The sequence below is a fragment of the Nicotiana tabacum genome, chromosome 4 (genome assembly GCF_000715075.1).
Source record: "Nicotiana tabacum cultivar K326 chromosome 4, ASM71507v2, whole genome shotgun sequence".
In the NCBI taxonomy this organism is placed as follows: Eukaryota; Viridiplantae; Streptophyta; class Magnoliopsida; order Solanales; family Solanaceae; genus Nicotiana; species Nicotiana tabacum.
Window position 1 is genome coordinate 38,690,084 of NC_134083.1, and position 13,264 is coordinate 38,703,347.

A 13,264-nucleotide genomic window follows, 5' to 3' on the forward strand; every position below is an offset into this window, starting at 1 on the left:
TGAAAAGGAGAGAGTGGGGAGATTCATTGATGGACTCACTTATACTATCAGACTTCAGATGGCCAAGGAGATAGGGAGTGATATTTCCTTCCAGACACCTGTGAATATTGCTAGGCAAATCAAGTTAGTTCATGCTCAGGAGAGAGGGCTAGTGTCAGATAAGAGGCCCCGTCATTACGGGAATTTCAGAGGCGTCTCACCTGGAGGCAGGAGTACTTATGGTAGGGATCATCCTCCCAGGCCATTTTATTTAGCACTTCAGGCTTCTCACGGTGCTTCAGGGAGTCACAGTCCTATTGTGCCTTACTCTTGGCAGCCAGCATTTAGTACACATTCAGCTCTTATCAGTGCACTACCACTCCAGATTCATTATAGCGGTTATCCGGCCCGTTCGGATCAGCTTCAGCTTCAGCAACCACAACAACAGGATGGGTGTTATGAGTATGGGAATATTGGTCACATCAGGAGGTGTTGCCCTAGGTTGTCGAGCAACAGATCTCACCATGATTCTCGTGCCATCATACCGGCACCGGTTGCTCCATCACCCGCCCGGCCAGCTAGGTGCAGGGGTCAGACAACTAGAGGTGAAGGTCGAGTTGTTAGAGGTGGAGGCTAGCCAGTTAGGGGCCGTCCTAGAGATACAGCTCCGAGTGGCAGGGCCCATCCCCGATTTTATGCTTTTCCAGCTAGGCCTGAGGCCGAGTTATCCGATGCCGTGATCACAGGTATTGTTCCAGTTTGCCATAGAGATGCCTCACTTCTATTTGATCCAGGATCTACTTATTCCTATGTGTCCTCATACTTTAATTCATATTTGGTTGTGCCTCGTGATTCTCTGAGTGCTTCTGAGTGTGTGTCCACACCGATAGGAGATTCTATTAGTGTAGATCATGCATATCGTTCATGTGTGGTTACTATTGGGAGTCTTGAGACTAGCATAGATCTTCTACTTCTTGATATGGTAGATTTTGATATCATCTTGGGTATGGATTGGCTGTCACCTTATCATGCTATATTGGATTGTCACGCTAAAACTGTGACTTTATCCATGCCGGTGTTACCTAGAATAGAGTGGAAAGGGACTCTTGGCCATTCCACCAATAAGGTTATCTCTTACGTGAAAGATCGGCGTATGGTCGAGAAGAGGTGTCTAGCTTATTTGGCTTATATTCGTGATCCCAGTGTGGATGTTCCTTCTGTTGATTCAGTCCCAGTTGTCCGTAAGTTTCCAAATATATTTCCTGTAGATTTTTTGGGGATGCCACCGGATAGAGATATTGACTTCTGTATTGATTTGTCTCCAGGCACACAACCCATTTCTATTCTATCATACCGTATGGACTCGCCGGTACTGGAAGAATTGAAGGAGTAATTACAAGACTTGCTTGACCAGAGATTCATTTGACCTAGCGTCTCGCCCTGGGGTGCACCAGTGTTATTTTTAAAGAAGAAAGATGGTTCAATGCAGATGTGTATAGATTATTCGCAGTTGAACAAGGCTACTATCAAGAACAAGCATCACTTGCCAAGAATTGATGGCTTATTCGATCAGCTTCAGGGTGCCAAGGCGTTTTCAAAGATCGATTTAAGGTCTGGTTACCATCAATTTAAGATTAGAGCATCCGATGTCCCTAAGACAACTTTTCGGATTCGGTATGGGCATTACGAATTCCTAGTGATGTCATATGGGCTGACAAATGCCCCAACAATATTTATGGATTTGATGAATCGGGTGTTCAAACCCTATTTGGATTCTTTTATGGTCATATTCATTAATGATAATCTTGATTTACTCCAGCAGTCGAGAGGAGCATGAGCAGCATCTTCGGATTGCACTTCAGACTTTGAAGAATAATCAGTTATATGCCAAATTTTTGAAATGTGAATTATGGTTAGACTCAGTTGCCTTTTTAGGGCATGTTGTATCGGCAGAAGGCATAAAAGTGGATCCTAAGAAGATTGAGGCAGTTCAGAATTGGCCTAGACCTACTTTAACTACAGAGATCAGGAGTTTTCTGGGTTTGGCAGGTTATTATCGTCGGTTTGTGGAGGAGTTTTCATCCATAGCATCCCCACTAACCAAATTGACCCAGAAGGGTGCCCCATTCAGATGGTCAAACGAGTGTGAGTTGAGATTTAAGAAGCTCAAGACCGCTTTGACTACGATGCCAGTATTGGTATTGCCCACAGGTTCAGGATCTTATACGGTATATTGTTATGCATCTCGCATTGGGCTTGGTGCAATATTAATGCAAGATGGCAAAGTGATTGCATATGCGTCACGGTAGTTGAAAGTTCATGAGAAGAATTACCTTTTTCATGACTTATAATTGGCAGCCATTGTTTATACGTTGAAGATTTAGAGGCACTACCTTTATGGTGTCTTGTGTGAGGTATTCACTGATCATCGTAGTCTATAGTATCTGTTCAAATAAAAAAACCTCAATTTGAGGCAGAGAAGATGGTTGGAGTTGTTGAAAGACTATGATATTACCATTTTGTACCATCCCAGAAAGGCCAATGTGGTGGTCGATGCTTTGAGTAGAAAGACTGTGAGTATGGGCAGCCTTGTGTATATTCAGGTTGGTGAGAAACCTTAGCTGCAGATGTTCACAGTTTGGCCAATCAGTTCATGAGGTTAGATGTTATAGAGTCTAGTCCGATTCTAGCTTGCACAATCGCTCGGTCTTCCTTGTATGGGTGTATCAGAGAGCGGCAGCATGATAATCCTCATTTGCTTGTGCTTAAAGACACGGTGCGGCACGGTGGTGCCAAACAGGTTGCTGTAAGGGAAGATGGAGTTCTACGAATGCAGGATCGTATTTGTGTGCCTAATATGGATGGGCTTTGTGAATTAATTCTTGAAGAGGCCCATAGTTCCCGGTATTCTATTCATCATGTATCAAGATTTTTGGCAACATTATTGGTGGAGAAGAATAAAGAAGGATATAGTTGCATATGTAGCTCGATGTTTAAATTGTCAACAAGTCAAGTACAAGCATCAGATACCTCATGGTTTGCTTCAGAAATTAGAAATTCCTGAGTAGAAGTGAGAGCATATCACTATGGATTTTGTTGTTGGTCTCCCACGGACTCAGAGGAAGTTCGATGCAGCATGGGTCATTTGTGGACAGGTTGACCAAATCAGCACATTTCATTCCAGTGGCAGTTACCTATTCTTCATAGTGGTTAGCTAAGATTTACATCCGCGAGATTATCCGCCTTCACGGTGTACCCGTGTCTATCATTTCTAATCGAGGTACACAATTCACCTCACACTTTTGGAGGGTTGTACAGCGTGAGGTAGGCACGAGGGTTGAGTTGAGTACAACATTTCATCCACAGACAGACAGACAATCAGAGCGCACTATTCAGATAATGGAAGATATGTTTCGTGCTTGTGTTATAGACTTTGGAGGATCTTGGGATTAGTTCTTGCCACTTGCGGAGTTTGCCTATAATAACTGCTACCAGTCGAGCATTTAGATGGATCCGTATGAATCATTATACGGGAGGCGATGTCGTTTGTCAGTTGGCTGGTTTGAACCGGGAGAGGCTCGATTGTTGGGTATTGATTTGGTACAGGATGCCTTGGATAAGGTCAAGATTATCTAGGATCGACTTCGCACAGCTCAGTCTAGGCAAAAGAGTTATGCCGATCATAAAGTTCATGATGTTGCATTCATGGAAGGAGAACGAGTATTGCTCCGGGTGTCATCTATGAAAGGTTTAATGAGATTCGAAAATAAGGGCAAGTTGAGCCTTAGGTATATCGGACCCTTTGAAATTCTTGAAAAGGTGGGTGAAGTAGCCTACAGGCTTGCACTACCACCTAGTTTATCAGCAGTTCATCCGGTGTTCTACGTGTCTATGCTCCGAAAATATCATGTGGTCCGTCCCATATATTAGATTTCAGCTAAGTCCAATTGGACAAATATTTGACTTATGAGGAGGAGCCGTTAGCTATTCTAGCCTGGCAGGTCCGACAGTTGAAGTCTAAGAGTTATCCTTCAGTTCGGGTGCAATGGAGAGGTCAGTCGATTGAGGCAGCTACCTGGGAGTTTGAGTTGGACATGCGGAGTAGATATCCATACCTTTTTACCAAATCGGGTAATTTTCTAATTTCGTTCAAGGACGAATACTTATTTTAGAGGTGGAGAATGTGATGAACCGAAAGGTCATCTTTAAATTTAATATTTATTTCTGTATTTTGAGACCTCAAATAGAGCCATTCAGCATTTCTCGACTTGCATGCGCAGTCAGTAAATTTTTCCGGAAAGCTTTTATGTGAAAAATTGATAAAAATATAAATTTGTGCTTTAAAACTCACTTAAGTTGACTTCGGTAAATATTTTAGGTAAATGGACTCGAATCAATATTTTGACGGTTCTTGTAGGTCCGTATCGTGAATTGGGACTTGGGCGTATGCCCGAAATCGAATTCGGAGGTCCCTAACTTGAGTTATCGCCATTTATCGAAAAATGAAAGTTTGAAAGCTTAAAGATTTCAAAGTTTGACCACAAATTGACTTTTATTGATATCGGGCTTAGATTTCGATTCCGAAAGGTAGAATAGCTTCGTTATGTTATTTGGGACTACATGCAAAATTTGAGGTAATTTTGAATTTATTTAATACGTTTCGGCACACGTTTTGTAAAGTGAAAAGTTTGAAACTCATAAGTCCGAATCGAGGTGTGAATTATAATTTCGACGTTATTTAACATGATTTGAGACCTCGAGTAAGTCCGTATTATGTCACAGGATTTGTTTGAATATTAGGTCGAGGTCCCGAGTGGCTCGTGTGCGTTTCGGACGAAATTCGTATCGTTTAGAGCATGTTGAAAGCAGCTGGTTCTTGGCAGAACCTGGTGTAATCGCATCTGCGAAATGGTGACCGCAGGTGCGCAGCCACTTCTGCAAAAAGCTGGTCGCTTCTGCGACCTGGGAACTGGCCAGTTGCGTCACTTTTGCGGAGAACTGAGGCACAAATGCGTGACCGCTTTTACGAAGGCTGAAGCGCTTCTGCGTAAGAGACCGCTTCTGCGTAAGAGACCGCTTCTGCGGTCTTTTGGTCGCTTCTGCGATGTCACAGGTGCGATAATGATATCCGCAGATGCGGAATTTCGCCTGACAGCCTCACTTCACAAATGCGAGATTTTTCTCGCAAATGCGAGTTTGCAGATGCAAAAATATGTCCACAGATGCGAAAATGTTGGACAAGATGCTTAAAAATCGGGAGTTTGCCATTTTTACTCATTTTTGAGTTTTTGAGTCTCGGATTTGGGCAATTCCAAAGGGTTTTTTTCACGACTTCAACTTGGGTAAGTGTTCTATATCTGAAAGTAATTATATTTTGTAAATCCATGTTTATATTCATCGTTTATTTTGGATTTAGATGGAAGAAATTGGAGTTTTTTTTAAAACTTTCCAAAAACGAAAATTTATGATTTGAAAGACAACCCTATATCGGAATTCGATAATTTTAGTATGGGTGAACTCGTATCGGAACGGGTGTTCAGATTCTGTGAATATTTTATCGGGTTCCGAAAAGTGGGCCCCACGTTACTTTTGGTTGACTTTTCTGAAAATGACTTAAATTAAGTCACTTTTGAAATGTGAATAATTTCTAAAGCTCCAATTGAATTATTGGTAAATAATTTGATAGGTTTGATTGGTTTGGAGAATAATTCGAAAGGAAAAGCCGTGGTCGAGTGATCACTTGGTATTTTCAAAACAAGGTAAGTATCGTGGTTAACCTTGATTTGAGGGAATAGGACCCTCGAATTATTTGTTACGTTAATTTAATGTGCAACGACGTATAGGCGAGGTGACGAGTGCCTATACATCGTCAAATTTATTGTTTGCATATTTATCTGAAAATCATAAATCATTTTAAATTATGAATTAATTAGTATATTAATTATTTCTCTCATATTCCTTGTCCAATATTATATCTTGAATTCATGTTATAATTGCTACATGCTTATTTGAATTATGTGTCTTAATTGCTACTTGATATTTAGCATAATAAATATTAAATTACCTATTTTCTCCCTGATTTTCATAATTAATTGCTACTTGTCATTACTTGTTTCCTAAATAAATCATAATCATTGTATGCCTTGTTGCCTAATAAATTCTTATTTAATGTGATATTTATTGGAATAATTTTACATTTAAGAATTGTTAGATTATATTATTGAAGCGGGTTGCACGCCGCAACAGATTTATTTTAAAGTTTATATTATTGGAGCGGGTTGCACGCCGTAACAGAATTATTAAAAGTTTATATTGTTAAAGTGGGTTGTACGCCGCAACGGAATTAAATTGAAAAACTATATTGTTGGATCGGATTGCACGGCGCAACAGATTTTATTCTAAGTTTATATTATTGGAGCGGGTTGCACGCCGCAACGGAAATTAATTGAAGGTTTATGACTGCTGAATTGACTTCAATTAAAATTGATATGATTTACTGGTCTTATTTCTTTTCATGCTATTATTGCGTACAAGTTAATGTAAGTGACTTGCCTTAGCCTCGTCACTACTTCGTCGAGGTTAGGCTCAGTACTTACAGAGTACATGTGGTCGGTTGTATTCATACTACACTCTGCACTTCTTGTGCAGATACCAGAGTTGGTCCCAATGGCGAACTGTAGAATTGCTCGGATTCAGCTATCAGATGAGACTTGAGGTATAGTTGCACAACGTTCGCAGCTCTAAATCCCCTTCTACTTTATCTTAGCTGTGTGCTTTCTTTCAGACAACTTTATTTTATTCAGACCCTTATTTGTATTATTCTAGAAGCTAGTGCACTTGTGACTCCAGTTCTAGGATGGTATTTAGACATCGTATTTATTTTGGTTTGTTCACTTAAATTCAGATATTACTCTAGTTGTTGGTATACTTTACTATTTAATTAAGGCGAATTATTAAAAATGGTTTAAATTTTTCTAACGTTGGCTTGCCTAGCAAGTAAAATGTTAGGCGTCATCACGCTCCCGAAGATGAGAATTTCGGATCGTGACACTATTCATGAATTATAGCGCTCTTTTTTTTTTTTCCGATTATGTGTTAACCTCGAAAGTCTGGTATTGCTTCCAAAAGCCGATTTATTGATACCTAAGATTATCATAATCATGTGTAGCCGTGAATTATATCTAACTCCGGAATGGTTAATCTGTGTTAATAGGGGGGAGCTAGAAGGGTTTGGCCGAACCTAGTATAGATTTATTAATCAAAAACTCTGTATTTGCACAAAAATAATTAATTAAATACGCAAAATTCTAATTTAAAACCTAATAACTAACACGCTAGATATCACTATACTAGAATGCCATAAATCCAAATCTTGGCTCCACATATATATGATATTGATGAGCAGCCATTAACATAGAGTTCCATGGATCTAGACATGAGTTGAAACATGCTTTACTAGTGGATTAAGATTTGCTTTTGGCAATTTTCTTTCTCCAGATCTTCGTTGGATAGCTCCACAAGCCGAACCCTTGTCCATTGTTTTATTCAGCATACCAAGGGATTGATGAACAAATAATCATTATGAGAATGATTAGAGTTATTGTGATTGAATAGGGCCACAAATTAAGGTTTTAAGCATTTTAGAAGAAAATGTTTCATTCAAGAAATGACACTTTCAGATTTGAGAGATTGCACAATCTTTTATTTCCACAAAATAAAAAACAGCAGTTTGGTGGGTTGTTTTTGCCCCACTGATTCACAAATATAAGCACTTTATTTTATATGTGAGTTTTATATTCAAAGACGTACTAGTTCCATGTATTGCTAATTTTCATGCTCACTTTTCATGCTTTTGCTAATATTCTTTAGATGTATGGACCACGAGGGGTGGTCATTAAACTTTGTGTTCATTACGTAAAAGTTTTTTTTTTTTTTGGTTACGTAAAAATTATTCAACTTTGTGTTCATTACTCAAAAGTCACTTTTCTTTCTTTTGTTACACAAAAATTATTTTACTTTACTCTATTTATCAAAAAAGTCACATTGACCAGATTTTATAATGCTTCTACTCGAAAAATATATTATGCCATTGACATTATAAATCTTCTCATTTGTATAATACCTTCTATATTATATACTATATAATATATTTTACCTAGGTATTTTACTTATAATTAAAATAACTTTATATTATTTTATTTATTATTTTTATAATATATTCATACATTTAATTTTTTCATGGCATTCAATTTTTTAATCATATTCAAACATGAACATATTTTAAATATAAAAATGATAAAAAAATATTTATTTTTTAATATTTATTTGAAATAATAAAAATAGATTTGTTTTAACAAATGATTGGTTTTATAGTTAATAAAAATGTTAGAAAAAATTTCAAAGATATTTGTGTTTAATATTCAGTTTTTTAAAGCTTTATTTGTTAATATTATTTATTTAAAAGTATTAATCCGATGTGTCAGTATGCTAAATGTTGCTATTTTATTTATTGGATTAATAGGTATGGCTTAGCTGATAAATCATTAAGCTTTGATTTTATAATTTTCATTAAAAATATTTTATTAAGCATGGTTAAGAATGTGGACTTGAGATTTATTCACGGTGATGTTACCGTCAAATTTAATATTGCTACTTATATATATCTTGAAAATTAATGTTAAGAAAAAATTTAACGTACAGATATATTATAAAAATAATAAATAAAATAATATTAAGTTATTTTAATTATGAATAAAATACCTGGGTAAAATATATAATATAGCATATAATATAAAAGGTATTGCATAAATGAGAGGATTTATAATGTCAAAGGCATAATAGACTTTTTATGTGAAATATTTGTAAAATCTGATTAAATTGACTATTGTGATAACTAGAGCATAGTAAAATAAAATTTGTGTAACAAAAGAATGAAAAGTGACTGTTGGGTAATGAACACAAAATTGAATGACTTTTACGTAACAGAAGATAGAAAAGTGACTTGTAGGTAATGAACACAAATTTGAATGACCATCCATGAAATTTCCTCAATGGACCACATAGGACCACATAGAACCTAAGCAAAACAAACAAAAAAAAAAAAGATAGAAGAAGGAAAAGACAACATAGGCTTAATTTTTACTAACTAGTAACTAAAATCATATCTAGTCGTAAAAATTACAAATTGTCTTACCAAGTGACGAATTTTTTCTCTCTTTTTTTTTTGGTAAAAAATAGTCTAATTTATCTTTGTTTATATCACATAAACTACGAAATTTGACAAACTTTTAAGGGAACTACCAGCTATGTTCATTTATAAGTATCTTATTAAAAAAATTGGTCAATTCATAAAATATTACTAATATTAGCTAAATATTATTAATATTAGCCAATTAATTATTTATAGTAAAAAAGGTGATAATTTTACTTTCTTTTGAGTGGATGTTATTAGAATAGATTGAGTACATCTTAAGGAGCTTGAATCTCAATTTTGGGATGATTTGGTGAAGTTTTGATGTTGTTTGAATTGAAAATTCGAAATAAAAGATGAACATGAAAAAAAATGATGTGTATTACAATGTGTATTATATTTGTATCAAATGTGTATCACTTGTATATTTATGTGTACCTGTGTGTGAGATGCATGCGTGATACATGTTTTATACATGTGTCGCAGAAGAATTTTTTGAACTCGATTTTAACTACGAATATTGATTTCAAATAAGTCCAAATCACCTCCAATCTTTCTCAAATTTTGTATATTGACTCATCTATGTGTTTTCAATAAATTTTAACCATACCCATTGAAAAAGGTCATTTTTTGCTTAGATTTTTGGAATTATATATATATATATATATATATATATATATATATATATATTTGTATTTTATCACCTTATTTACTATCTCATCCATAAAATTTTCTTTCCCTCTTGCATCTAATGTTGGAGAGAAAGAACCTTATTTATTTGGATTTTTTAATTTTTATATGTGATTGTCTAGTTTTGATAAGTTTATGATTAATGGCTAGAGGTCACTAAGTCGGGACTTATTTGAGACATTTATGTTAGATTCCCAACTTTTAACTCTGCGAGTATTCTTGGAAACTTCTTGACAAACTTTTGATCCTGTATTTCAAAGGAGTGGTAACCGGAAAATAATATGTAGAACACAAGATTCTTACTAGGGGTGTCAATGTCAAAGCCTAGAATATTCATCGAAGAAAAAAATGTTACTCTCGCACATTCCCTTGTAGGAATCCTGAAGATATAGGCTTGACAAAGAGTGAAAGTAACTGTTAGGCCAGCCTAATAATTCACTAGTTTTTTGGTCATGGAACATAGCTAGTTAACTACGAGTACTTGGGAGATGTGACTTCCAAAAGAATAAAGTAAGACCGAAAACAAATACACATCATATGCTAATCCACACTCATTTCAAGCCACAACACTTGTCTGATCCCGTGATAAATATGTAGGAGTAGGGGCTTCAGCTATATTACTTGCTTTTAGGTCTACTGCTTAAAACAAAATAAAGAGAACCACAACTAGAGATGGATTTTTCCTGTCTATCTAGTAATTTATTTTGTAGAAACAATGGCTTGCTCGGAGACAGACCGATCCCACTTCCTATTGACAGCTGACCGTGCAACTTGCTACTTTTTCTTTCGATAACGATGTTGTCCAAGCCAGTTTGTGTATACCTCGAATAAATCTACCGAGTACTTATCACTCCATCAGCACATGTATCACGTTATTTTGTCCATCAAAACTTAGATAGATGAGAAGAAATAACCTAATATTTTTTTGTCAATACTAAAATTTGAACCCCAGACTTCCTCCACCTATTTTATTGACGATGCAAACAAATTGCTACTCGTAACATCCCCCCAAATGTTTTTACAGCTCAAAGGACACCAAGAGATCTACATCCTCAATTTTGGAACATTTCCTTTTGACAAACTCCTCATTAGCCTAAACTATATACTAGAGTATGATTTTGCCTAACTTGTAGTAAGTCTGGTGTTACACAGTGAATTCAATAGATGAGTCCAGAACCCATTTGTTGTTCTTTTGGACAAGTGTGATGGAAATGTATATTTAAAAAAAAGAGTGACCTTTCTATATATAGCGCTCTTTTAAAGAGCACTATACTTTAATGGAGTTTTGACCGTTAACGTATAGCGCTCTTTAAAAGAGCGCTATATATATATAACGCCACTATAAACTGCACTATACAGGTGCATAGCGCGGTATATAACCACGCTATATCCGTTTTGTGGGCCCACAAATAAGTCTCATGCATTTAACTGACATAACAATAATTCAAATGGGTATAAAGCTCTTTAAAGGAGCGCTATACCTAAAAAAAATTCAGCCCCCGAGCTAGGCATTGCCTTATTTAAAGGTGTTAGGATTTTACAAAAATCCATTCAAAAATATTCCTAACTCTCGTTCAAATTTTTCTTCTTGTTAAATTCTCAAGCATTTTTTCATAATGTTTGAAGAGCGAAAAGTAAGTGTGTGTGGGGGTGGGGTGGGGGTGAGGGGGTGAGATTGTGGTGGCGAATAACTCTGTGAGCTATAGTTTATCTCCACAGTGTCATGTTAAGTTGCCACTTACAATGGAGTACGATAGATTGGTATCGTTATTATGTAATAAAATGAGTGTGAGGAAACGTTCGGTGAACCTTAAAGTAACCAGAAGATATCTGTATTCCGTCACTCCGCAAGGGGTTGCTTGTTACGCTAAGTTTAACATCGACGATGATGAAACTTTGAGGGATTTTTTGAGGACTCCGGATGAATACCAGGAATTTCTTGTGATAAAAATGTTGGAAATGTACGTCAAGGTCGAAGACGTTCGCAATAATGAGGTTGCGCATAGTAGGGATAACCCTCAGTCATCGGGTGATTATTCTGGAGCAGTTTTTGCCGGACAGGTTCCGGATGAAAGAGTATGCCTTGATTTATACTTATCACCACGGGAGAATGATGAGCGAGGAAATAATTTCTCTCATGCTTTACATAATCCACAAGACGAGTGGTAAACTTTAATTTTCTTTAGTGTTACGATGTATATTTTTGTTGTATTGAATTTGTATTAACACTCATATTTTCCACAGGGGGTACCGGCCAGATATGACTTTTATAAGTTATGAACCCACGCCCAGTTGGAATATGCGTAGTTCTGGTGTGTTGGATCATGGTGGTCTATCCGGGAGTCATCATCAACAGGATAATGTCCATCAAGGAATGTCAACACGTTACGACTTGTAAGTGAAATGATACAGCTATATGGAAAGTATTTATTAATTTCAGTAGCTTATTATTTTGTTGTTTGGGCAGTGAAAATGAGCAAGTTGAACCACCTGTCCTCACTCAATTGCCCGAAGACGACATATTAAATCGGGATCTGGCAGATGCACAAAGTGAGGAAGAGAACAGTGATTATGACAACAATGCCGATGATTCCGGAGATGACACACTCTTCCCTCATGAGGATGGTGATGAGGAGGAAGAGAATAAAGGACCTGATTTGACGAGGGAGTATGCTCCACCCCTCGTTAGACCAAAAGTGTACGAGTCCCAAGTGCCGTTTCATTTAAGGAAGATTCCCTACCTTGATAACTTGCCAAGTATGCCGGATGTGGATGCTCTCACAAGGGATTTTGATAAAATTCGGACAACAATATGGGATGATTCTAGACCAACGGTGCTGGCAAAGGGCATGCTTTTTCCTGATAAAGCGCGCCTAAGCAGGGTGGTGAAAATACACAACGTAAAAGAGTGTCGTGAGATGACGGTATGAGAGTCAACTCCGGAGGTATACAAGGTTGTTTGCCGCAGATGATTTACGGGTTGTCATTGGATGCTGCATGCGAGCAAGAAGAAAACAGGTTTGTGACAAGTGGGTAAATACATTCCCACCCATAGATGTGAAATTGACACATTCAATGGGAATCACTATAACTTGGATATTGACTTGATTTCTCTTGTCCTTATTCCACACCTTGAAGCGTCCATAAAGTATAAAATCAAAGAGTGCATTACATCAGTCCACCAGGAATATGGCCATACCATTACCAAAAGAAAGGCATTTCTCAGGCGAGCGTTTGAAATTGTTTATGGTAATTGGGATAAGTCATTTGCAACTCTACCCAAGTACATGGCCGCACTACAACACTTTAACCCTGGACGGTTGTTGAATGGAAGCTTGAGCGGAGTCCGGGAAAACCAGAATATATATTCAATTACGTGTTCTGGGCATTTAAACCAGCAATTGA